Source organism: Peromyscus leucopus, chromosome 3 (genome assembly GCF_004664715.2).
Source record: "Peromyscus leucopus breed LL Stock chromosome 3, UCI_PerLeu_2.1, whole genome shotgun sequence".
NCBI lineage: Eukaryota > Metazoa > Chordata > Mammalia > Rodentia > Cricetidae > Peromyscus > Peromyscus leucopus.
Genome location: NC_051065.1, coordinates 125,494,041 through 125,517,528, shown reverse-complemented (window position 1 = coordinate 125,517,528; position 23,488 = coordinate 125,494,041). Strand labels below are relative to the sequence as shown.

General features: G+C 42.8%; 1 protein-coding gene across 4 annotated transcripts in view; it reads left to right on the top strand.

Moving 5' to 3' along the window:
• The window catches only part of Far2 (fatty acyl-CoA reductase 2), a 116,955-nt gene that overhangs the window by 32,295 nt on the left and 61,172 nt on the right, over window positions 1-23,488 (top strand). Inside the window, exon 1 of one of the 4 annotated variants that reach the window (XM_037203967.1) lies at window positions 22,717-22,925. The exons of the other annotated variants lie outside the window; for them this stretch is intronic. The gene's annotated coding sequence lies outside the window, so the exon portion shown is untranslated. Of the gene's footprint in view, window positions 1-22,716; window positions 22,926-23,488 lie in introns of those variants that run through there. 4 annotated transcript variants of the gene reach the window in all.

Sequence of the window (23,488 nt, the reverse complement as noted above, 5' to 3'; positions counted from 1 at the left end):
AATCAGAAAATGTTGAATGGAAGGTTCCAGAAACAAACAATTCTAAAGTTTTAAACAGCATGCCTTTTTGAGAACTTCTAGTGCCCATCTGTGAGAGAAGCAGCCTTACTCCTCACATTAACTCTGTATAATCTGCCCGTTGGTCCTTACTCTCTTAAACTTCACAATGCTTTCCTTTAACATCCATCACTAACACCCACAGCTTTCCAGAGGAGAGAAGCTTTAGAGCTTTGCTGCTTTGAAGTGTATTCCCCTCTGTGAGCAGTGGCAGAGGACTCTGTGATCGTACCGGCCAGGACAGAAAGAGCAGGGCAGTTTTTAGATCTGAAGATGCATTCATGTCCCAGCCTCTAGTTCCCTTCCTGTCCCATGTCCTCTTTGTCCCATCCCTCCTGATCACCCAGAGGCATTGACAGGTGTTCATTTTTCGATCTTTCCCTTCTCTTTGACCTATGCATTCATTCATCTACTTGTCAAGCATTTATTCATAGTGCCAGGTGGGAGGCCAACCGTAGAGATAGAAGGATAACATCGTACAGTACTCCTAGTCTTGGGGCACGGAAAGTCTAAAAGAAAGACAGATTTGGAAACTGTTGCCATGTTTCTGGCAAATTCAACTGTACAGTGGAGGCTGTTGACCTAGTCCCTGCAGTGACGCTGGCCCTGGTAAGGAAGGCAAAGGTGATGTGTATGGCCAGAGTGTAGACTTGTTATGGGACATATTGAAGCATGCACCTGCCAGCCTGAGTAACTGTGCTTCACAGTACTGTGAGCATTCAGAGTCCACCCCACAGGTGAGTTGGGGAAACTTCAGCAGGAGAGAAGAGTGGGTATACATTAATTTTAGAAAGATCAGCCAGCAGCTATGTGGAAGCAGAACAGACCAAATGGACAAAGAGAGGGTGCAGGAAATCTCAAGAGAATAAGGGAGAAGTTAACAGGGGCAGAATCTTCAAGGCTATAGATTGATCTTAGGTGAGGAATGAGTGATGCGGAGAGGATTCTCATATTTCCAGGGTGAGTAACCAAGTGAATGGTGGTGGCATGGATTAGGACTGGAAGCTGGCTTACTTATGGGGCATGACAGGTTTAAGTCAAGGGTTTGGGAGAAAGACCTGGACAGTAGATCCCACAATGGAGCCAGATGATGGAATGACTTGTCAGTAGGTCTATGATTGGAACATAAGTGTGGTCTTAGGGTGGCACCAAAAGACAGTAGTGCCTTCCTGGGGCCAAATGCAGGAACTTGGGGTGGTATAGTGCCTCTGTGTCCCCTCACTAACTTCTTCACTGCCATCGCAGGAGGTCATCGGAATACCAAGGGATCTGTGGAGGCAAGGCAGTGTAAATGGTTGTGTACTTCAGAGCAAAATGACTTTGGAGGAGCTGGCGTTCTGACACACTCAGCACTCGGTATCCCAGCTAAGCACCACACAAATTTTATTTTGAGTTATATCATAAAGCTCTTGTCTTCATTTTGCATGACTATTTCCCCCACAGCACCACCACTAATTCTGGTACTGGACACAAGGCCTCACGCATGTGTGTAGATCATATGCATTAGTGATTAACTCCAAGTTACCAATAATGCATTGGTGTCACATTACGGAAAGAAATAAAAGCACTTCCCCAAGGAATCATTTGACCCAGAGAGTCTAGACTTGAATTCTTCACCTCATGCTCTCCGTGTCTTCCATCTCCTGCTGCCTGCATCACTGAATCTGTGCCACCTTCTGTCCCTGTGTCTGTCCTTGTGTGTCTGTCTGTATGTGTCAGTGTGTGCTATGTGTCTGATCCTAACAAACAGCCTTTGCTCTTCTATGTTTCCAGCTTTCACCACACAGTACACATGCATCATTCTGCATGGAAGAGTCAATAACAAGATACTGCTGCACCTTAGTTCAGATTGTAAAAGTTGACTGTACAGAAAATCCAAGGCAAGCAAGGTTGGTTGTTGCAGCTCTCTTGGGAGCAGGTCAAACAAACAGGCTGAGTGCACAGTGGGATAGCTGTCTTAAGTGACTTTCAGGTGTGTGATTAGCTCTGGCTGTGAGGTCTAGCAAAATTTCCAGTTTCTTAAACAGAGATATTTCCAGAACACTGAGCTACAGCCCACCCCTCCTTTTAATTTTTTGAGTCAGATTTCACCAAGTTACATAGATTGGCCTCAGATTCTACCTGTAACCCTTGAGATCCATCTACCTCAGCCTTTTAAGTAGCTGGGAGCACATGCTTACACCAGAATACTTCAAATATTGTAGAATATTTCAAGTTGGGAATCATTACTTTAAATCAACCCTCCCTCAAGAAAATAAAGTAGCTCTCAGTTCATAATATATGCCTAACCTCCTAAAGAATGCTGATCTAGGAAAGGCTGGTGGACACAGTCTTTGATTCGTGTGGAAGAATTGTTTATGAGTGACGTCCTGTGTGAACCCTGATTAGTGAGAAGGGTCTCAAAGTCACACTGCGAGTCCTATGTAATCCTCCTCTGAAGGCATCAAAGATATTTCATCCTTACAATATTACTTCATGCGCATGAAAAACTGAGCCTCGGTATAGGAACATAGGTCACACCTGCATAGGGTATGTGGTAACCACCAGCAACTCAAAAACTGCAGATAATTCTGAGTTTAATGTCAGAGGTAAAGTGGCATCTTTCATCAGGTCCCACAGCAAGAGGCCCTGCATGATCAGTAACTGAGAACTTACAAAGCAGCTATTGGATGCCTGGCAACACCACCTTGTATCTCTCCTCCTTTCCAAAGAATAAGGTCCTAAGCCAGAGGCCTGGGTCACTAGGCACGGCAGCAAATGAGGAACTGACCTGTGTCTAACATGGGCAGGAGGGGCTGGAGAGAAGGCTCAGAGATTAAGAGCATTGGTTGCTCTTATAGAGGACAGAGCGTTGGATCCACACACACATGGATTACAACCTTCAGAAACTCTAATTCCAGGAGATCTGATACCCTTTTCTAACTTTTGTGGGCACTATGCATGCACATCCATACATCCTGGTAAAAAAATTCATACACACAGAGTAAGAATTAAAAACCCAAAGACCAAAGTCCATAGACATGAGTGTGTTTCCCAGAGAGATATTGAAGGGTAGCTTTTCACTGTTTTTATTTTTCCTAAATGTGGATGAAGCTGACCTCAGAGAACGTGATGCCCATGAGGAATTGAAGGACACAGCCCCTGTGAGGACATGGTCCCCCGAAGGCACAGTCCTGTGAGGACATAGTGCCCTGAAGGAGGTACAGCTCCTTGAAGAAATGGCTCCCAGGAAGACACAGCTGTGTGTGGACACAGGCCTCTCACCCCTACCCCTCAGTGAGGTCATGGTCCCACTCTCTCAGGGCTGATATTGTAATGAGGCCGCTGACAAAAATGTCATAAAAAGAAACAATGAGCATTTTATGGAGGAATTAACACACAACTGACAGATAAATGAGGACTCTCTTGTGGGATAAAAGATGTCGGAGAAGGTGTCTGGGAGTGTGATGCTCAGCTGCTGAGATCTGCAGAACAAAGTGTAAAAGAGCTTTTAATTTTTATTTTATGTGCATAAGTGTTTTTACCTGCATGCGTGCATGTGTGCAGTGCCAGCAGAGGCCAAAGAGAGCCTCAAACCCCTCAGGTTGAAGTTACAGATGATTGTGAGTCATCATTTAGGTGTTGGGAATCCAACCTTGGTCCTCTGAAAGAGCAGAGCCATCTCCAGCCTGGGGAAGAGTCTTGAAAAGTGTGCACTCTGTGGCATGGTAACGCACACCTGAGGCTGAGACCCCAGGCTGGCTTGTACAATGAGCTCCAAGGGTGTCAAGGGCTATCTCAAGGCAAACAGAAGAGGACCAAGTGTGTTCTTGGCAGAGAGAGGTGCAACAGGAGCTTTGACTCTGAGGAAAAGTGGAGTTCTGTACCTAATGAGGCCACCTGCTCTTCCCAGGTCTTTCTTGACACTGTCTGGTGATTTCTTAGCAGCCTGAGTAGTTACATATAGTTGTCACATGGCTCCAAGGAGAAACCTGAGGTTCTAGGCTGAGTGGGTTCATCAAACCCATTCCTGAGTCCCCACTTATTTCACTGCATGAGAGTCTCTGGTGGTTCTGAGGTGCCTTGCCTAGCGCAATCTGGTCATTGTACATGTGCAGATAATACTTCTTTGAAGTCCTTCCCCAGACCCAAATTCTTGAAGAGGTCTTCAGAGGTTGGGGGAAGGTCTGTAAACTAGGAATGAAGTGTGCCCTCTGTTCTCAGCACAGCCTGTGTCCAGTTAGTTCCTGTTGTAAGGGTGTTATGTAAACATTGGCTCCTTCACCTACTGATTTGAAGGCACCTTTAAAGCAGCCACTTCCCAGTGCTACATCAGGGAAACATGTAAGAAGTGTGGTGCTCAGATCAACTCCCTATTCTGAGCTCTCGATGCTGTGGTCAGTATGGTCTGTCTAGATCAAGTGCAGACAAGGCCCTCGGGTCAGGAGCAAGGGCTTCATGTGACCCACTAAACTTGAAAAAAGCCAGACTGGAAGGCCCTCGCACGACCTTAAGGACTCGGAGGATCTCGGGGTCTCATCAAGTCTCAGTGCCAAATCCTGGACAATTGAGTCAAATGGCTGAATGTTAAAGGAGGCCCAGATAGTTAGTGTTAAAAGGACCAGAGATTAGTCCTATCTCTGGAAAACATTGTTTTAAATTTTCTGATTGGAGACCAGTTTGAAAAGTTGGATTTTCTGTTTACCTTTTTTTTTTTTTTTTTTGGAGGTAGGGTTTTGTACAACCCATCCTGATACAAAATGAATACCTAGCTGAAGATGACCTACCTTAAATGTCTGATCCCTTTGCTTCCACCTCCCGAGTGCTAGAATCACAGGAGTGGACCCCCTTCCCCAGCCAAAAGCTTGTTTTTAAAATGTGAAGTCCAATTTTGGTTGGAGGCGTGGTGTTACTGATCCCATCTCTAAGGAACGAAGTGCTAAGTGGAGGCAGACGTTCTGACTGTTGCTCATGTGTCCTCCAAAGAGAGAGCATGCTCCCAGAGAGGTGTCTCTCCTCCTCTGCCTGACTCATGACCCCTGTGTGGAACTGAACAATGGGCCTTTTTCTTGTGCTTCGGTTTTTGTCTCACGTTGGGTTCAGTTGCTGACTGAAACATTCAGATCTTTGCTATATTCCTATGCATGTGACTTCAGGAGCAATCAGGACACTATCCAAAAGTGGCACCAAAGTTTACCTGACACAGGTACTTGGCTCTTCAAGGTGGATTGGGAAACTGCTGATGACTGAGAACTGTTGGCTTGTACTCAACCTGGCAGGCATGCCACAGCCCCATGGAGCATGTGACTTTCCCACAAAGACTGTCCATGACTGCTTGGGTAAAATGGTGGCCTGGTTCTGCTTCAGGGCTTCTGGTCTGTTTCCAGCAATCAAAGTACTTATTGACTCTGCACTAAATGGAAGGTACCTTGGGATACAACCTGAATAAACTTTTGTTTGGTTTTGTGTGTATGTATGTTCATGTGTGTGTACCTGTGTGGAAGTGTGCATATAATGTGTGTGCATGTACATGGGGAAGCCAGAAGTCAACCTTGGATGTCCTTCTCGATGGACTCTCTGCCTTATTTTCTGAAACAGGGTCTCACCCTGAACCTGGAGCTCACCTATTCACCAGCCTGGCTAGCCATCAATTTCCAGGGATCCTGAAGTGTGTTCCTCCCAGAGCTAGGCTCACAGGTGCACATAACAGCACTCTGCTTTTTACACTGGTACTGGGGATCTGGACCCGGGTCCTCGTGTTCCCTTGTTTTACTGACCAAGTCATCTTCCCAGCTTTGTTGAGTCTTTTTGAGACAGTGCCTTAAGAAGTAGCTCAGGTTGGCCTTGAACTCTTGACTTTATGTCAGCCTTGCTGAGGACTACAGGCATGAACCATCACACCCAGGAGACTTCTAACTTTGCTTGGGTAACAAGCACACTGACATTAAAGGGTGGAAAGGATAAGGAGTCTGGTGTGGCGGGAGGTGACAGCCAGTGGGTCAGAGCAGCTCGTGCTCACTGTGGGCCGAGTGGGCCGAGTGGGCCTGGGATAAATCCGTGATTCTCAGCTTCTCTGGACATGACGGCAATTTGGAGAGGGTTTTTAAGATGCTAAGATGGTTTGGTTGTCTCTGTAGGTTTCCCCATCATAATCTTGACTCCCCTTGCTCATAGAATCCCTCTTCCTTCTCTTCAACTGGACTCCTGGAGCTCAGTTTGGTGCTTGGCTATGAATCTCTGCATCTGCTTCCATCAGTTACTAGATGAAGGCTCTATGATGATAGGGTATTCACCAATCTGATTACTGGGATAAGCCATCTCAGACACCCTCTCCACTATTGCTAGTAGTCTGTGCTGGGGTCATCCTTGTGGATTCCTGAGAGACAGCCAAACCAAGCTAGTGGGAACTCGTAAACTTTAGACCAACAGCTGTGGAGTCTCTGTGGGACTGAACTCTGCATAATCGAGACAGTTGTGTAGCTTGATCTGCTTAAGGAGCCCCCTGGCAGTAGGATGAGGATCCATCCCTGGTGCATGAGCTGGTTTTTTGGAACCCACTGCCTACGGCGGGACACGATTCACAGTTGTGATGCAGGGGGAGGGGCTTGGACCTGCCTCAGTTGAATGGACCAGGCTCTGCTGATGGGTTGCAGGGGAGGCTGGGGTGGCAGGAGGAGGGAAGAGAGATCTGTGGTTAGTATGTAAAATGAATTTAAAGACATCTTAATAAAGAAAAAAAGGAAAGAAAAAATGCTAAGATGGGGCCACATAGCCAGGCATAGAAAAGGTGTAGTGACTTTAGGGTTACAAAGGGAAGTTCTAGAAACCAGGACTGCTTGGTTGTAGTAAAAGCCTGGTATCAAGCAGAACAAGAGAAGGCAGAAGTTAGGTTTTATCTAACGGACACAAGGCCTGGCAGGCCAGACCAAGGGGTTTTGGGAACGACCTGGGCACGGACTGCAGGGGTACCCTACTTTTCCAGCTAGAACATCCCAGACTTCATGCCTCCCGCCATCCCCTTCGTCCCACTTCTGCCTCCTGACTTGGAACCTTGGTTCAACAGGTAATAATTGCGAGGACCTCATGGGCTCCTCATTCTCTAATATACAGCCACTTAGTGATGGCACAGTGATGGGACCCAGGTCAGCTGCCTGTGTAATTCCTCTAAAGGCCATGAGAGGGCACCACAAAAAGCCATCACAAGGCGAGGGGACCACCCAGCACCTTTCAGAACAATGGGTCCTGGCGATGGTAGCACTTCATCATCACGCCCTTTGCTACAGTGGTTTGTCTGATAGTCTCTACTTTTCTCTACTTTTCTTTTTATTTTTGCTTATTTTGTGTATGAGTGTTTGCCTGTGTACATGCATGTATACCACTTAAGAGCCTGGTGTCCCCGGAGGTCAGAAGAGGTCATAAGATCCCCTAGAACTCGAGTTACTAGTGGTTGTGAGCCACCATGTGAATGCTGGAAATTAAACCTGCAAGACCTGCAAGTGCTCTTAACTCCTGAGCCATTTCTCTGTGCCCCTTTTCTTTTTAAAGGTAGGCCAGGGTTAAAATTCTGACTCTACTGTGGTTAACAGTGGGTTGGAGCAGCTGTGTATAGGGATGGATGGATGGTTGAGTGGAGATGTACAATGGACAGATAAAGGATAGATGTTTTAGTAGAAGGCTGTCTCTCTAGAAAGAAATATTCAACTGCCAGCCAGCATTTTTTAAGACTTTAGATGAGATTCTGCTAAAGCTTGAAGGATATAAATTTCCCATTCCTGCCCAGCTCACCAAATTGAATACAGTACCTGGACTATAAATCTGATTTTTATTATTTGTTTTTTGTTACTTATTTATATTATATTTATCATTTTATTTATTTGTTTTTTATTTTTTATTTATCTGATTTCCATTTATTTATTTTTATTTTACTGTTTATTGCATTCTTATTTACTATATTTCATTATCATTATTTTTATGATGGAATTTATGTAAAATACTACTTCAAGTTAGGCTGTGTTTTAATGGCACAGGAGGTGAACAGTCCCAGCTGAACTCTAGGCTCAGCATTTCCTGACTGTGCAAGCACGTGGGCATAGTTGCAGCTCTTCAGCTGGGAGCAAACAGAGCAACTGAAACTCTGCCATGCTTCCTGCTCTATGCAGAGGCACTTCCAGAACCCCAGGGAACACCCTGGCTCCTGCTTTCCACTCTCAGCCTTGTGATGCAGCTGTAGCCAAAGCCGCCTGTGCCTGGCCATGCTAACTGGTCCATGGCAATAAGATGTGCATCAGAGGCTGGGAAGGATGCTCCCTCCTGATTTTGTTGTCATTGTTCTTGTCCAAGCACAGCAAAAGACTGCTGATCTGGGTCTCCACAGTCACGACTTGATCTCACTAAAAGGCTATTGATAAGTTTTGTAAGGAACATAATCCCTTGATGATACCAAATGGGTATCAGAAAGTTTATTGAAAATGTTAGTGTTGAGCAGAGTCATAGAAAAGGAAAAATAAAGGTGTGGTTTGGGCTCATCTAGTTCTGGAGACAAAATTGTGAATTCTGGAAGTCTGTGAATGCTAAGGTGAGAGGTGCTTATGACATCTGAGATTTTGGAAGGGAAACAAATTGCCATGTGCACTGGAATGGCTTTTGACACACTAGTGAGGTTAATTTCTTAGGAGTGGGAGGAAAATCAGCAGAATCACAGAGGAATGTTCAGGCAAGAACTGCAGCCTCCATGTGGCAGAAGGGGAATTGAGGTGGGGAAGTGATCTGCCGCCGGGGATAGTCGAGAAAAGTTCAAACACACTCTAGAGAAGGGAAAAGCTAGACGTACTTGGGCTGTGTGGCAGAAACTCAGGCAGGAGACGATTCAGAATGAATCAGATGAAGGAAGAGACCCGAGGGTGTGCTCAGTGGAAGAGTCTGGGGATCGCAGAATGCTTGCCTCCAATTTAAAAGGTACATGGGTTCAGCAGGTGAAGGTACTTGCTATCAAGACTGACTTGAGTTCAATCTCCAGAACCCATATGACCCCTGAAAGAGTTCTGACCCACACATACATGCTATGCCATTCAATATTTACACATACACAGAATAAAATGTAATATTAAAAAGGTACATCCGAGGTCAGCTTAATAACAATGTGTTGCCATCAGCATCATGTCATTAACATGTGTTGCCTCCAGGGCTGCCTTTGGCTTCACCAGTGTGCCCTGTGCTTCAAGCCTCTCACTAACTTTCTTTCTGTAAGTGAGGTGGATCAGGTCAAACATTATTGACTTTATCCCATGTGGGAAGAACCTAGAACACATGCATTCTCTGTGTAGTCCTGGCTGTCCTGGAACTCACTCTGTGGACCAGGCTGTCCTTGAACTCACAGAGATCCACCTGCCTCTGCCTTGTGAGTGCTGGGATTAAAGGCATTTTAAACAACCTTGACCAGTTGTTTATTATTATTATTATTATTATTATTATTATTATTATTATTTCAAAAATAAAGCCTTCCTTAATGTGCTTTCTTTAAAATTCAGTCAGAAAATAAATTTCTTTCTTGCCAATCAAGGAAACAACATACATTCTAGATAGAATTCCCTTGTGTTCACAAATTACTTCTACCCCACCTTCAAGTGACATTGGAAAAAAAAAAGACTCATCTTAAGACTTATGACTTATTTATACCTGTTCTACAACTCAGATTTGTCCTGTTTGATGGACAGATATGCAAGCCCTCTGTGTCCTCCTGTGCATAATGATGCTGGTCAATATATTCTGCAGTGTGTGTGTGTGTGTGTGTGTGTGTGTGTGTGTGTGTGTGTGATCAGTATACTCTGCAGTGTGTGTTCAGTACAGATTGTACAGATTGTGCATGTACGTGTATGTGCATGTGTGTTTTCAGTATAGATTATGCATATACATGTATGTGTGTGTGATCAGTATATTCTGTAGTATGTTTAGTACAGATTATGCCTGTATAAGTGTGCATGTGTGTGTGTTCAGTAGCAAATTCTGCATGTATGTGTATGATTTTTAGACTCTGTCTTTGTATTTGTGTGTGTGTATATATATATATATATATATATGTGTGTGTGTGTGTGTGTGTGTGTGTGTGTGTGTTTATTGTATGTGTATATGTGTGTATATCGTGTATTTCTGGGTATGTATATGTGTATGTGCTTGTGTGCATGTGTGTATATGTGTGCATAAGCATATATGTGATCTGTAGACTCTGCATGTATATAAACGTGTGCATGTGTTCATGAGTGTGTGTAACAGAGAAGGAGCAAGAAGGAGGAAGGCAGAGAGGGAGAGATCAATAGACTCTGGGTGTATGTTTGAATATTTCCAATGTCACCCTCTGGATTTTGATGTTATAAGAAAAGGGTTTAATTCATCTTTTGTTAGTGGCTATAGTAATAATGCAGTATCTTGTGAAATCCATCTTCTGGCTAGAAATCTATCACAGCCTAAAACTGTAACTCCATGTAAAGGAGGAAAGTACAAGTCACATTCTATTTCCATTTCCCCAATGAATTATTCAATCTCCTAAAATAATGTGGTGTTTTGGGCTGGATGTCCTATATTTAGAATGAGGCGATGACACCTCCCTTCCCAGGACTCATGGGGCTGAGTTAGAAGCTGATGGTATGTGTTATTAAGGTGCTCTGTGAATTAGAGTTCAGTTGTCTCAATAGTAAATAGAAATGCCCTGTCTACCAAGAAAAATCAGTGTTTGAATTTTTTGCAAATAACTTGCTTGCAAAAGATGTGTTTAGATTGCTTGAATTCTCTTATAACTTGATTTACTATCAAATTAATTTAACCATAGTTATTTTAATATGGAAATGTTTTGTGTTAGCCTTTTCTTTTTAAAATGAAACACAAAGCTTCAATTTTCTATTTAAATGTCTATTACAAATTCCAGGACAAAGCACCAAAGCCGATGTACAGACAGTTCTGCTTTAGTGACATAGAATCAAAGCACATGAATGAACTTGCTGCTCAGCCCATGGAGTGATAATGGACCTTGATTAAAGGCCCCCCCTCTGGTTTCTGTTAGAATACACACTAAACTTTTCTGAAAGATGCTAATGTGATTATGTTTTTCTAAATATCCTTAAACAAAATCAAAAGTTTTTATTGGGACATGACATAATCTATAAATCACTCAAAACCATAGAAATGTTTTTAAAAAATCTCTGCAGAGACATTTGGTAGCTATTTACTATAGCACACAGCTTGGATGGCTGTATTATATACTGTGGCATAATATGAGACTCCATGTTCTAAAATTGTTTAACACGGTGCTTGTGGCCATATGTTATTCTGAAGGACATGCAACTTTAAATAGACTTCTCTATTATTTCCATAAATGTACTCTTGTTTTAACCAGAATACAGGCTGTGCATATTTTTCCACTTAAAATTTCAACATTTTAAAATATTGTTAATTACAATACATCTGTTTTTAATAGACTTGTAACATTTCGCCTCATGACCGAACTAATTGCTTCAGTTTCCTGTTATGCATGCTGTTAGTCTTTTCCCTTGTCATAAGCAAGGCCATGATGAACAAAGATAAAAATTTTAAGGAAAATAGAATTCTATGGCACCTGAGACAAACCTTCATGTCTCAGGAAATGGAGAAAGAGTGTAAACCTGAGTGGAGGGAGCCCTAAAAATAAAATACTTATGAGAAAGGTACCAGGGGTGGGGTAAAAATGTAGCCTCATGCTGTACTCTTTCCCAAACCTACCCTTTATTTGTAGGGACGATGCCCCAGCTCTCACAGAAAAATGGAGAGTCATTTTCATTTGGTCTGAGAGGAAACATGTTTTACAAATCTGTGGTTGACAAAACCTTTCTTTACCTTAATGAGGAGCCTTTAAGAAAGGGACATCCTAAAACATGGATGTTTAGACATATTTTACTCTGGTTATTGAGAATACATATATTTTCATGAAGTTACTGTGAATATCAGCCTGTGATCTGATATTAAAATAGGAAGCTAATGCCTAAAATTCATGGCTTCTACTGCTGCCTTAAAAGTAAAAGAAATGTGTTCTCTCAGGGAAGAAAAATAATTTCTAATCTAGTGCCCTGTTTCCAATGCATTTTTGCTGTTCCCCCTGTCCCCTGAAACCTTAATCACCATCTTTCCTTGATGGCTCCACAACACGGCATGACCTCTATCGTTATCTATTACTCTCTAGCCTTTATAATGACATATGTCATCTTCTATAGACAGGGTTCCTTAGAATACCATCTTCTATACACATTCCTGCTGCCCTCATTCTGTCATGTGACAGCCCACTCATACACAGGTGACCCCAAATATGCACAAACCCCTAATTCACCCAAGATCCCCAGTCTGAGATTCTTCCTTTTACACTTCTCCACCTGTATCCTGTAACGCAAATTCTAATATTGTCTTTTAATTAAAAATCCCAGTGCCAGATATTGGGGTAAATGCTGAAAGATCAGAAAGACAAAGGAACAAGCCACATCTTACCTCTAGGACACCTCAGTCTGAAAAAGCCTCTAGCTTTTTCTAGAAAAGGATGCTTCCGCCGAAAAGCCTCAGTCAATAGGCCTCTTATGGTGATATTTGTGTACCCCAAGAAAGCTTATCTGAGGATCAGAGGACAAAACCAGCCACTGTATTAAACATAGAGATCATGCAGTGGTGGCACAAGCCCTTAATCCTAGCATTCAGGAGGCAGAGATCCATCCGGATCTCTGTGAGTTCAAGGCCACACTGGAAACAAAGCCAGGCATAGTGGCACACGCCTTTAATCCCAGCACTAGTTAACCATAGAGGTCTGGAGGTCTGTACAGACAGACAGGAAGTGATAGAGCTGGGCAGAAAGAGGAAGTGATGTAGCTGGACAGAGAGAGGAAGAAAGATGGCAGGGCACAGAAAGGATACAGGTATGAGTATACAGGAAGTAGCGCTCTTTGGCTGAGGATTCGCTAGCAGTAAGAACGTGGCTGGCTTCTTTCTGCTCTCTGGTCTCTCAGTTTTCACCCCAATATCTGGCTCTGGGTTTTTTATTAATAAGACCTTTTAAGATTCATCTTACATCCTCTACCCGAATAAGCTTCCTCAGCCGAAAAGGCTTCTAGTTCCTGTCTCTAGTTCCTGTCTCAACCTCTCTAGTGCTGGGTTTAAAGGTGTGTGTGATTTCCAAGCAAAGGCATGAGATCTCAAGTACTTGGATTAAAGATGTGTGCCACCACTGCCTGGCTCTGTTTCTCTCCTAGACTGAGTCAATTTCACGTAGTCCAGGGTGGCTTTGAACTCTCAGAGATCCAGACAGATCTCTGCCTCCTAAGTGCTAGGATTAAAGGTGTGTGCCACCACTGCCTGGCCTCTATGTTTGATCTAGTGGCTTGTTCTGGTCTCTGATCTTCAGGCATATTTTATTAGGGTACACAATATATCACCACAGTACCCCCTTACCAACACTAAAAATACAATATCCAGATAGTACCTTTCCCCATAACACCTCATTGCCAATGCTTGTCACCAAGGCTGCTTTTCAATCACTCTTCCCTCCTCAAGCATGAGAGTCAGTTGGTGTTGCCTCATGGTGAAGAAGATACTGGCTCTCCAAGAGTCAAACTTGGGTTTGAGTCCCATCCTGCTTTCAATAGCTGAATGCCTCTAGCATGTTTTTTAATGTCAGAGATCTAGTATGGATCCACACAGCCACACGTAGGATAGCCGAATAACTGCCACACAATATACACAATGAGTAATTGTCACTTTTGCTTTGTGCTGTCGTTTTTACTCATCCTTTGTTCATCCCACACAATGACAGCTGGGGTTTTTTTCCTTCTTTCTTGCCTAACAATGGCAATAATGTACTGATTGCTCTTTCCTCCTTGTGTCTCTTTTTCTATGTATCATGTATATTCCATCAAATTCACCCAAAAAACATCTGACCCATGACTCCCCTATTTGTAGTGGTATTTGATCCACCCATGATCTTGGGCTATATGGCCCAAAGGAGGCGCTGCTTCCTGCCGTCATTTGTGACCTCTGGTAAGAAGTTGGAGAAGGGTCACATGCCCCTTCTCCCTGCTCCGGACTCTTACTTGCAAGGCAAATTTGACCCCACTCCTCCACCCCTGGTCAGATCAGAGGACGACTTCTGCTATCTACTCCATTCTGTAATTGTGCGTGTACTTCCTCAATTTATATCTTAATAAATTCTGTTACCATTTTAATAGACTCACGTGGATTGATCATAAGTATTTGATGTCCTCCTTGCAGTCTAACAAAGGCTAGAGTCCTTAGCCCCTGAATCACCATAGCTATGAACAAGCAGAAACATCTCATGATAGTTGTTACTGGAATAGCATTTCTGTGGGTAAAACATAGAAAACATAGAAACATCCAATTTTAGAAACTGCAAAGGTTGTTGAACATTAACAGGAACCCAAGTTGGGGCAGATACGAACACAGATGCACATATCCTCTGCCACAGATGGCCATGGTAAACTATTATGTCCATGAGCTGTTCCCTCGCACCATCCTCTTCACTGTCTTCTACACAGCCTGTTGTCTGTCACACTAAACTATCTCCAACCTCCACATGTTGAAGGTCTTGAAATAAACCATTCATCTGACTTCACCAAGTTCTTTTCAAATAGGCCCAGGGTGGCCATGGTAGGAGTCTTCTAGAACCAACAGTCTTCAAGAAAACATCAAAGGGACTTGAATTGAAAATACATATAATAGAACATTCCATTTCTTAATTACTCTTTTAACTCCTTGGCTCAGATTTTCTCTTACATTGTCTTCATAAAACCATCATGTTTGAGTGCATTTGACCACATTTGAGCATAGCTCACCATCAAGGCCATAGATTCCTGTCTCAGTATTTCAGCCTGTACTTTAAGAGACTGTTAGTCCCTAATCATAAATCCAATAGTAATGACAGAAATGATCTTCTAGTTGTTTCGTGGTGTTAATCATAGTACTTGAAAATACTAGTTCTTGATCAAATGTTGATGTAACGCTTTCTCCAGCCAGACTTTAGGTCTCTTCACCAGGATTAACTAGAACCTATTATATACTATGTGTGGAGAAAGGGAAATCACTAATTCATTTTTGATGTCTACTGTATTCCAGGAGTCGTCCAAATTGCTGAGGAAACAGGGGTCACAACAAAGTGGCTGGTGTTCTGCTGTAGTAAATATTACAGTATTGGGGAGCGGTCATCTGGCAAATGAGCCAATGAGAATATAAACATAAGTGATATTACAGAAGATAACAGAGCAGGGCAGACACTTATGTCTGTGTTGGCCAGAGAACATCATCCTTCCTAAAAAAGCTGAATGTTTGAGTTAAGATTTGAATGTATAAAGAATAAACTTGCTAAAGTCTAGTGCAAGGGTATTCTATTCGGAGAAGAGCAAGTACAGAGGTCCTGAGGTGGAAATGAGCTTGGCATGCTCCAGATGACCTAGACTGTCATTATGAAGAAGGAATAGATGTGAGACAAGATTTTTCTCATATAGGCCTTAAATTGCAATGAAGGGTTTGGAGAAATTTAAATATAAAAGATGTAAATACATAAAGCACAGTTAAATTTTTTTTAATATATGACTCTTACTATACTGCTTAGGAAAGGACCACAGACAAACCTGTTTATTGAAAACCAATCAAATAAGAAATATAACTGCTAAAGAAGCAAGATCTCAGGTCTTTTGGAGTTATTTACTTAGATGCTAGTAAGAATGACTTGGTAACATGCACTTTCATTTTGAAACCATCTGTAGTGACTTCATAAAACTGCTTTTTAGTAATCATCGTTTAAGTTTTAAAATCCAAACCTAAAGTCCTGTTTGGGTTCTGTACTCGACAAGGCCTGAAACAGTTATGCTATGCTTGTGGCTTACAAACAGAATACATATAAAAATGTAGACGACAAGAAGTTATTACATAGCACAAGCACAGGCTATATACTAATTATTTTTAAAAGTTGTTTTCCTTATATTCCTTGATCTCCAAGGACAGCATTTGATGGTGACTCCTGGCCCTGCTCATCCTCTCTGAGCACCCAGTGTTTCAGTGTTCACCCTCAGCATCCTCCTAGATGATTTGTACTATATGCTCAAGGACTTCCCCAGCTGAGTTCTTTGTCCTTCTGAATAAGGAAGTTGTTGCTTCAGTCTTTAGCTAGTCTCCAAAACCACAAGATAGGACCTGATGATGCCTCCAGCGTCTGAGAGTTAGGGTTCAGCTTGAAAGCATCTCTCTTCTGATGATGTTCACTTCCTGACTACTACATAGTAATTTTCTTCACGGGGATCTTGAAGAGCACTCCATTAGCAATCTTACTCAGAATGCCTACTCAGTGACTGCATATCTACTTGATGTCCTCAGGTAGCCTATCAGTATTGTTGGGTTTTATATCATCAAGAACTTCCTTCAGGCCAGCACCCATTAGAGCTCTGGGGTGAACAGTTCACTGTGTCCACATAAGGCTCTGGTGCTTCTGCAGTCTTCCATTGCGCTTGTGTGTACCAGGACAGTTGTGAGACCAAAGGGGGAAATACCTCAAGAAAATTCCTTGAGAGAACACATCTATGACCGGGTGTTTTTAAACCCCCGCTAATCCTACCCCCTGTACTTTGCCCCCACTGCCTCACAACCACCCAAAACCAACAGGAAATGGCAGGACAGGAAACTGATAACTTCTACTTATTAGAAGTTTCATATCCTAACATTTCATACTGTACTGCATTTCAAGCTAATCCCTAGCATCTTAGTTCTTAAAACACACAAGCATGGAAAGCTGGTATTCTCCTACCATGATTCCAAATGACTTAAACTCACATAACACAGGAAAGCTAGCCCTACCCAAGACTCACAGAGCTAGCTTCTGTACAATGTGAACTACTCTCGATAGTCCCAGTAGCTTGCAGGAAGGACAGTGGAGAGCAGTTAGCAAAGGTGGCCCCTATCTGCCATGTGTTAAAGTGGAAGGGACTGTAACGTTCTGGCTAAATGAGTGTGGGGGAAATGGACACTTAGAAATATTTTTACAAAGCATTAATGAGAATAATCTAGACTGAAAACCCAGAAGTGAGAAAGGAACACACTAGTAAGCAGCAACCTTGGGTACACACAGAGGAGGCAGTAGATGTGCTGCAGATGTGGCTAGACAGGGACAGAAGGGTGTCCACTGGCTCAAGTACCTAACGTCCAAAGCCATCCTGGAGGCAGGAGCCCAGAGCACACAGATTTACTACTGAAGATGCTCAAACCAGACAGCATTTAAACTTACTGAGGATCCCCTGCCACGGTGCAGCTCAGCTCTTTCTTGGCAACCAGGTAAGGGGGCCCAGACTTGAAATCCCAGGACTCGATACGCTGAGGTAAGAGAATTGCAGTAAGTCAGTGTTAGCCCGAGCTACAGTTTTCAAGGCCAATCTGGCTTACAGAGTGAGACCCTGTCTCAAAAGTATGAAAATAACAACGAACGTCCTAACTGGGTTGATGTGAATGATCTCTTGCTAGCTGTCTAGCAGAAGAGGACAGCACTGCCATCTCTGGCAAAAGCATGTCTACCGTTTGGTCTCCACAGTTCTTTTCAACACCATGCTCCAGCACACAAACAGTGTTAGGCAAGCCTTAGACTCTCTCCATAGCACCCAGGTTCTGTGATTTGGGGAGTTTGCTTGCTTTTCAGCATTTCAGTAGTTTTGTTTTTTAAATTACATTTATTTACTTGTCTGTACCGTGGGGGTGGTAGTGGATGTGTGTGTGTGGACATCCATATTCATGCCGTAGTGCACGTGTGGAGGTCAGAAGGAACGTGTGGGAGTCGATACTCTCCTTCCACTCCATGATTCCTGGGGGTTGACTCGAGTCATCAGGCTTGGTGCCAGGCACCTTCGCCTGTGGAGACAGTTCACCAGTGTTCAGGGTTAGTTTTTAATGAGTCAAAAGAAGTAGCCTATAAAAGACTCAAATGATAAAATTCATGGGCAGGCTTTTTAAAAATCAGTGCTGAAAAATGTTAAAGAAATTAAGGGAAATGAAACAAAAATGATTTAAAGTGCAGGACTCAAAGAGAGATAGAGAAGAATCCGGAGAATGAGTTCTGTAGACTGATGACAAATCTCCAAAACAAAGGTAGACTTAAGAGTGTGCCATCACAGAAGGAGAAAGGGGTGTGTAAAGCCAAAGATAAGCTAATGCCAACAGAAATTATCCAAATGGAGGAACGAGGGAGAAAGGAATAAAACATGCAACTGAATGAGACTCAAGAAGCAAATGCAGAGCTATTCTAACTTGAAGTCTTGCAGTGCGGAAGTGAGGAGTGAAAACGACACAGGGAAGAAGAAACATTTGAATAGATGCCACTAAGAATGTGACAAGATTGGTTTTTAAAATGTCAGTTTACCTGCTAACCATCTTAGTCAAAGCAAACCAATGTAAAGAAAAGGACCTAGAACATGGCTAGAAAACAAATATAAAGAGAGAAATCTTTAAATGAAGCTTAAGAATGAAAAGATTATACTCAGGAAAGCCATTGTAGGGATAATGTGTGAATTCTCCTTAGAAACAATAGAAATCACCAGATGATGTAATGATACCTTTAAACACTGCTTTAAAATCATCCTGATTTTAAATAAAGTTAATCCATTAAACTCTCATCTAGACTCTGGAAAAATGGACCTCCATCATCAGAAGTATCTGCTGTAGGAAGCATTTGTTTCCTTCATACTTTTCTACAAGGAGAAACTACTATTATTTAAACAACACAGCTGAAAAAAATTACAAAACAGGATAACTCCAGTAGAACCCATGCTCTGTGAGAACAGGAACCTTGGATCCCACTACACCTCAGGATCTGAACAATGATATAGATTAGCTCACTCATACCACTAATGTGGCAATGCTTTTCCAGTACTAATTTACATTGATGTTGTAACTCTGAACAGACTAGAAAGAAAATAAGAGAAACAATTAAACAATTAAAAATCATGGCAATTTACCCCTTTAGAAGTCATGGTTGAGCTGGTTCTTCGCTGGACATGAAGCTAGTCATGGACCAGCTCCTGCATTCTCAAAGACAGTGCAGAGAACAGTAATGGCCTCTTTTGTTTTCTTTTCTTCTAAAGCCTTTACTATTTCTTACAATTCAGACACAGAAAGCTTTTCCTTTCAGAAAAATCAAATTAAAAAGAAGCATTCATGTCAGATTTAGAAACAGCTCTTTTCTCTTAGTGCTTAAGTATGTACTGCAAATCAAAAGAATATTGGAGTGAGGGGCTTGGAAGTTTCCCAGCAGGAAAAGTGTTTGCTGCACAAGCATGAAGACCTGAATTCAGATCCCCAGCACGCATGTAAAAAGCTGGTCTTGGAAGGATGTGCCTTTAATCCCAGCACTGGGGAGACAAGAGCTCTCTAGCAAGCTAACCCAGCCCATTGGTGAGCTCCAGTTTCAGTGAGAGACCCTGTCTCAAAAAGATGGAGAGAAATCTAGGAAGACACACAAATTCCACCTCTGGTTTCTACACATGAATGCATGGGTACAGGCTCCTGTATGCACACACACACACACACACACACACACACACACGAGAGAGAGAGAGAGAGAGAGAGAGAGAGAGAGAGAGAGAGAGGAGAGAGAGAGGAGAGAGAGGAGAGAGAGAGAGAGAGGAGAGGAGAGAGAGAGAGGAGAGAGAGAGAGAGAGGGGAGAGAGAGGGAGGGGAGAGAGGGAGGGGAGAGAGAGAGAGAGAGAGAGAGAGAGAGAGAGAGAGAGAGAGAGAGAGAGAGAAGGAAGACAGGAGTGTGTAACAGTGAGTAGGACACTCAGAGATCATGGTAATTCCTGCGTCTTACACAGGCCTAAACTCTGCTGAGGCTGACACCCAAGCTTTTGTCAGACACAGCCAGAGAGCAGCAAATGCAGAAGATGGTCAGGCTGGTCTCTTCCCATACACTGATGTTTAGCAAGCCTGGGCTAAGTGTCCTTATGCACAGAGGAGGATTCAGTTTGTTGTGATGGGAACAAAGCTCTTCCCAAGTGTTTGCTCTGTCTCTTCTGATACAACTGATGACTTGACATTGGTATGGAGAACTTTCTAAGCTCCATGCCCAATTACAAGTACTTCTTTCAGGAAAGCAGTGTCTTACCAATTGAAATACTAAATGACCCAAAGGAAAATATTTTACAGTGATTAATATAAATCCACATTTTTCTATTCATTGATATTCTCTCTCATCTTCTCTCTCTCTCTCTCTCTCTCTCTCTCTCTCTCTCTCTCTCACACACACACACACACACACACACACACTCTCTCTCTCTCTCACACACACACACACACACACACTCTTTCTCTCTCTCTCTCTCTCTCTCTCTCTCTCTCCACCCCTATCTTCTCTCCCCCACCCCACCTTCTAACTATGATTCTTAGAATCTGAAGTATTCTGGACACAAAGGTATCATTTTCAAATGGAAAAACACAAATACCATTATTCCTTGCAATTCCTTCTCCTCTAACAGATATTTCAAGCTGAGCTGAAATGCAATTTAACTCCCTCATGTAGCTGCTTTCTTCACAAATTAAAAAATTGTTTAAGGCAATTGATTTCCTTCAAAATGATACAATTCACAGTTTTTTCTCCCTATTCTAGGCATGATGTTGAGGGATGGGGGGAGATAGAGGATGGAGAGAGAGAGCTCATTACATTTACCAATAGTATTAGAAAACAAGCTCAGCCTAGGGTCAACCTGAATCAATCATAAAACTGTTATTATTTTATGTTTGAGACAAAGCCTCATGTAGTACGGGTCTTAAATTTGCTATGTAGCCGAGGCTGGCTTTGAGTGCCTGATCTGTCTCCAAGCCCTTTTATCTTCTATGAGGAACACAACTGCAGATGAATGCTTGGGATACTCTACATCCCTGTTCTGGCTGTTGTCCTCTGCCACTCTTCCCTCCATGACCCTCCAAAGAAAATTTGTCTGAACATCATAAACCCCCCCTAGTCAGTTTTCCCATTGCCCTGTGTAGAGAACCAATCTTATTTCAGGCACACTGATATTTTGACTTTTTGATTACTAAAGAGGAATTATTCTAATACTTGTTCAGTCTTTATTCAAGACTATTAACAATAGGTGAGAGTGAATTCAAGTTCATATAAAAATAAAGACAAGTAAGTATTTGGAGGCAGAAGGGAGGAAATGGAAGGTTAATAAAAGGGAGCTGATTGAGATATCAACAAGGATGATGTGGGAAAATGAACCTCTTTAGATGTCAAGAGTGCCTAGCAACATTTGTTGCTGAGACTAGGTTCAGAGGACCCTCAACTGAAACATGGTCAAGGGCAGAGTCTTTGAAGATTCACCCACTCCTGAGGCTCACTTGATAGTAATGGCAAAGCATTAGCTGTGTAAATCACCAGGACCTGAATTCCATTCCCAGAACCAGGATAAACATCTAGGCATAGTAGCGTATGCTGTGATCCCAGCCCTGGAAAAGCAGAGACAAGAGAGCACTGAAGCTTGCTGGCCAGCCAGCCTAGCCTCAACAGTGAGTTCCAGGCCATGAAGAGAAATTGTCTCAAAAATCAAGCTGAGAAGCTCCTGGTAAATAACAGCCAACGTTTACCTCTGGCCTCCACAGACTTTAGACGCTCCTGCGAACACAGGTGCACCTGCATGCACACATTCACACAAAGAATGCAGGAGGCAGTGCACTAAGGTTTTTTAAACTCTGGAATAGCCAGGAGGCAAGAAGCAGGGTTAATCTCTGTGAGTTCAAGGCCAGGCTTATCTACATAATGAGTTCCAGGCCAGTGAGGGCTAAATACTGAGACCCTGTCTCAAATAAATAAATGAATTAAATAAATTTAAACTGATGAATATAAGATTCCTTTTTATTCATATGCTATTATAGATGGCTGTCACCAGCTGACACCTCTGAATGAGATCTTTTAGCAGTCACACACACACACACACACACACACACACACACACACACACACACACGTCCAAAGGAGACTTAGGACATCTGAACTCCAGTGGATGGCAAACATGCATAAATACTGATATCATACTAATCATTTGCTGCCCCCTGTCCCAAACCATTTATAGAAATTGACCTCTTTAATCTTCCCAGAGTCTTTGGATAGAAGGACTATATATTATTTTCACTTCAGGATTACAGAAAGCTGAAGCACACAACTGTTACAAAGCTTGTCCAAAATTACCCGATCACAACAGAGCAGGATGTGACTGAAACCTAAGATCATGTTGATTGAGAGGACTCTTAGTAGTGCCAGCAGGACTCTGTGAAAAACACACAGGACATGGAAGGGAAGAGTAAAGGGAAATGGGGTGGCCTGCAAGTGTAGGTGTCTATATATTTTGGCACATTTTGAATTCCTTATCTACAAAGTTCAATATGGTATTTGATAGAGGGCAGGTTATCAGCCCCCTTTTTAATTAACTGAATGACTAGTTGGTTGAATTCATAAGATGACTGTATATTCTGTTCTGATCTCTAAAAAGATATGAAGACTCTGTTTCTCAAACCTGGGTGTGCTGAAGGCCGCAATAGCAACACTAGGACCAGAAGGCACTGTCTGTGTGTCACAATAGAGAGAGGATTGCAGGTGTCCATGGGAAGCCCAGCCCACAGAGCCTTCCAAGCTCAGCTGGGGGAGAGCCGGACCTCAGGCAGGGGATATAATGGTGCAATGAGCCATTCTTCTGGAGCCTTGTGGTGAAAGCTGCTGCTCCTGGGATGCTGTGAGAGGCTCTCTGCTCTTTGGAGGTGAATTCAATTCTGTCACATTTCCTATTCAGCCTTATTCTCACCTTCTGGTCTCAGCACAAAGCCAGAGGAGGAAAAAGGACAGAAAGGTAAGAGAGACCTCAGCACATGTGGAGGCCCGAGGTTGCTCCGGTCAGACTTGTAGATGTGATAAGCTGAGTGGAGGAAAGGACACCGGTGTCTTCCTCTCATTTGCACGTTTCCTGGCTCTCCACCATAGCACAGCAGACCTCATTGACTAATTTTCTGTGTGACAGATGGAGCACTCCACCGTGCTCTCCACTTGTTGAAAATGAATGCTTGGTTCACCGTGTGCTGTGAAGTCTAAGCCAATTGACTGCTCAAAGGTTAAGCATTTGAATTAAAACCAAACTGGAAAGGTTTGCTATGCCTATATGTTGCTGCACTAATAGGGAGGGGTTCCTAGGGGACAGGAAAGCTGTTGGCTCCAGACTATGAAATGCAGTTCTGCCATGAGAAAATGTGTGCTACCAAGGCTTCCTTTTGGCACATCTGGGGCACATTTAGAGTCTGAGGGTTTTCATGTGGGATTTAAACATAGATTAAAGAAGAGATCTTAAGAGCTCCAGGGAAGAATATGATATTTCAATTTCATTTGATCATTTTATTAAATTTGCCTAGAAAAAAAATC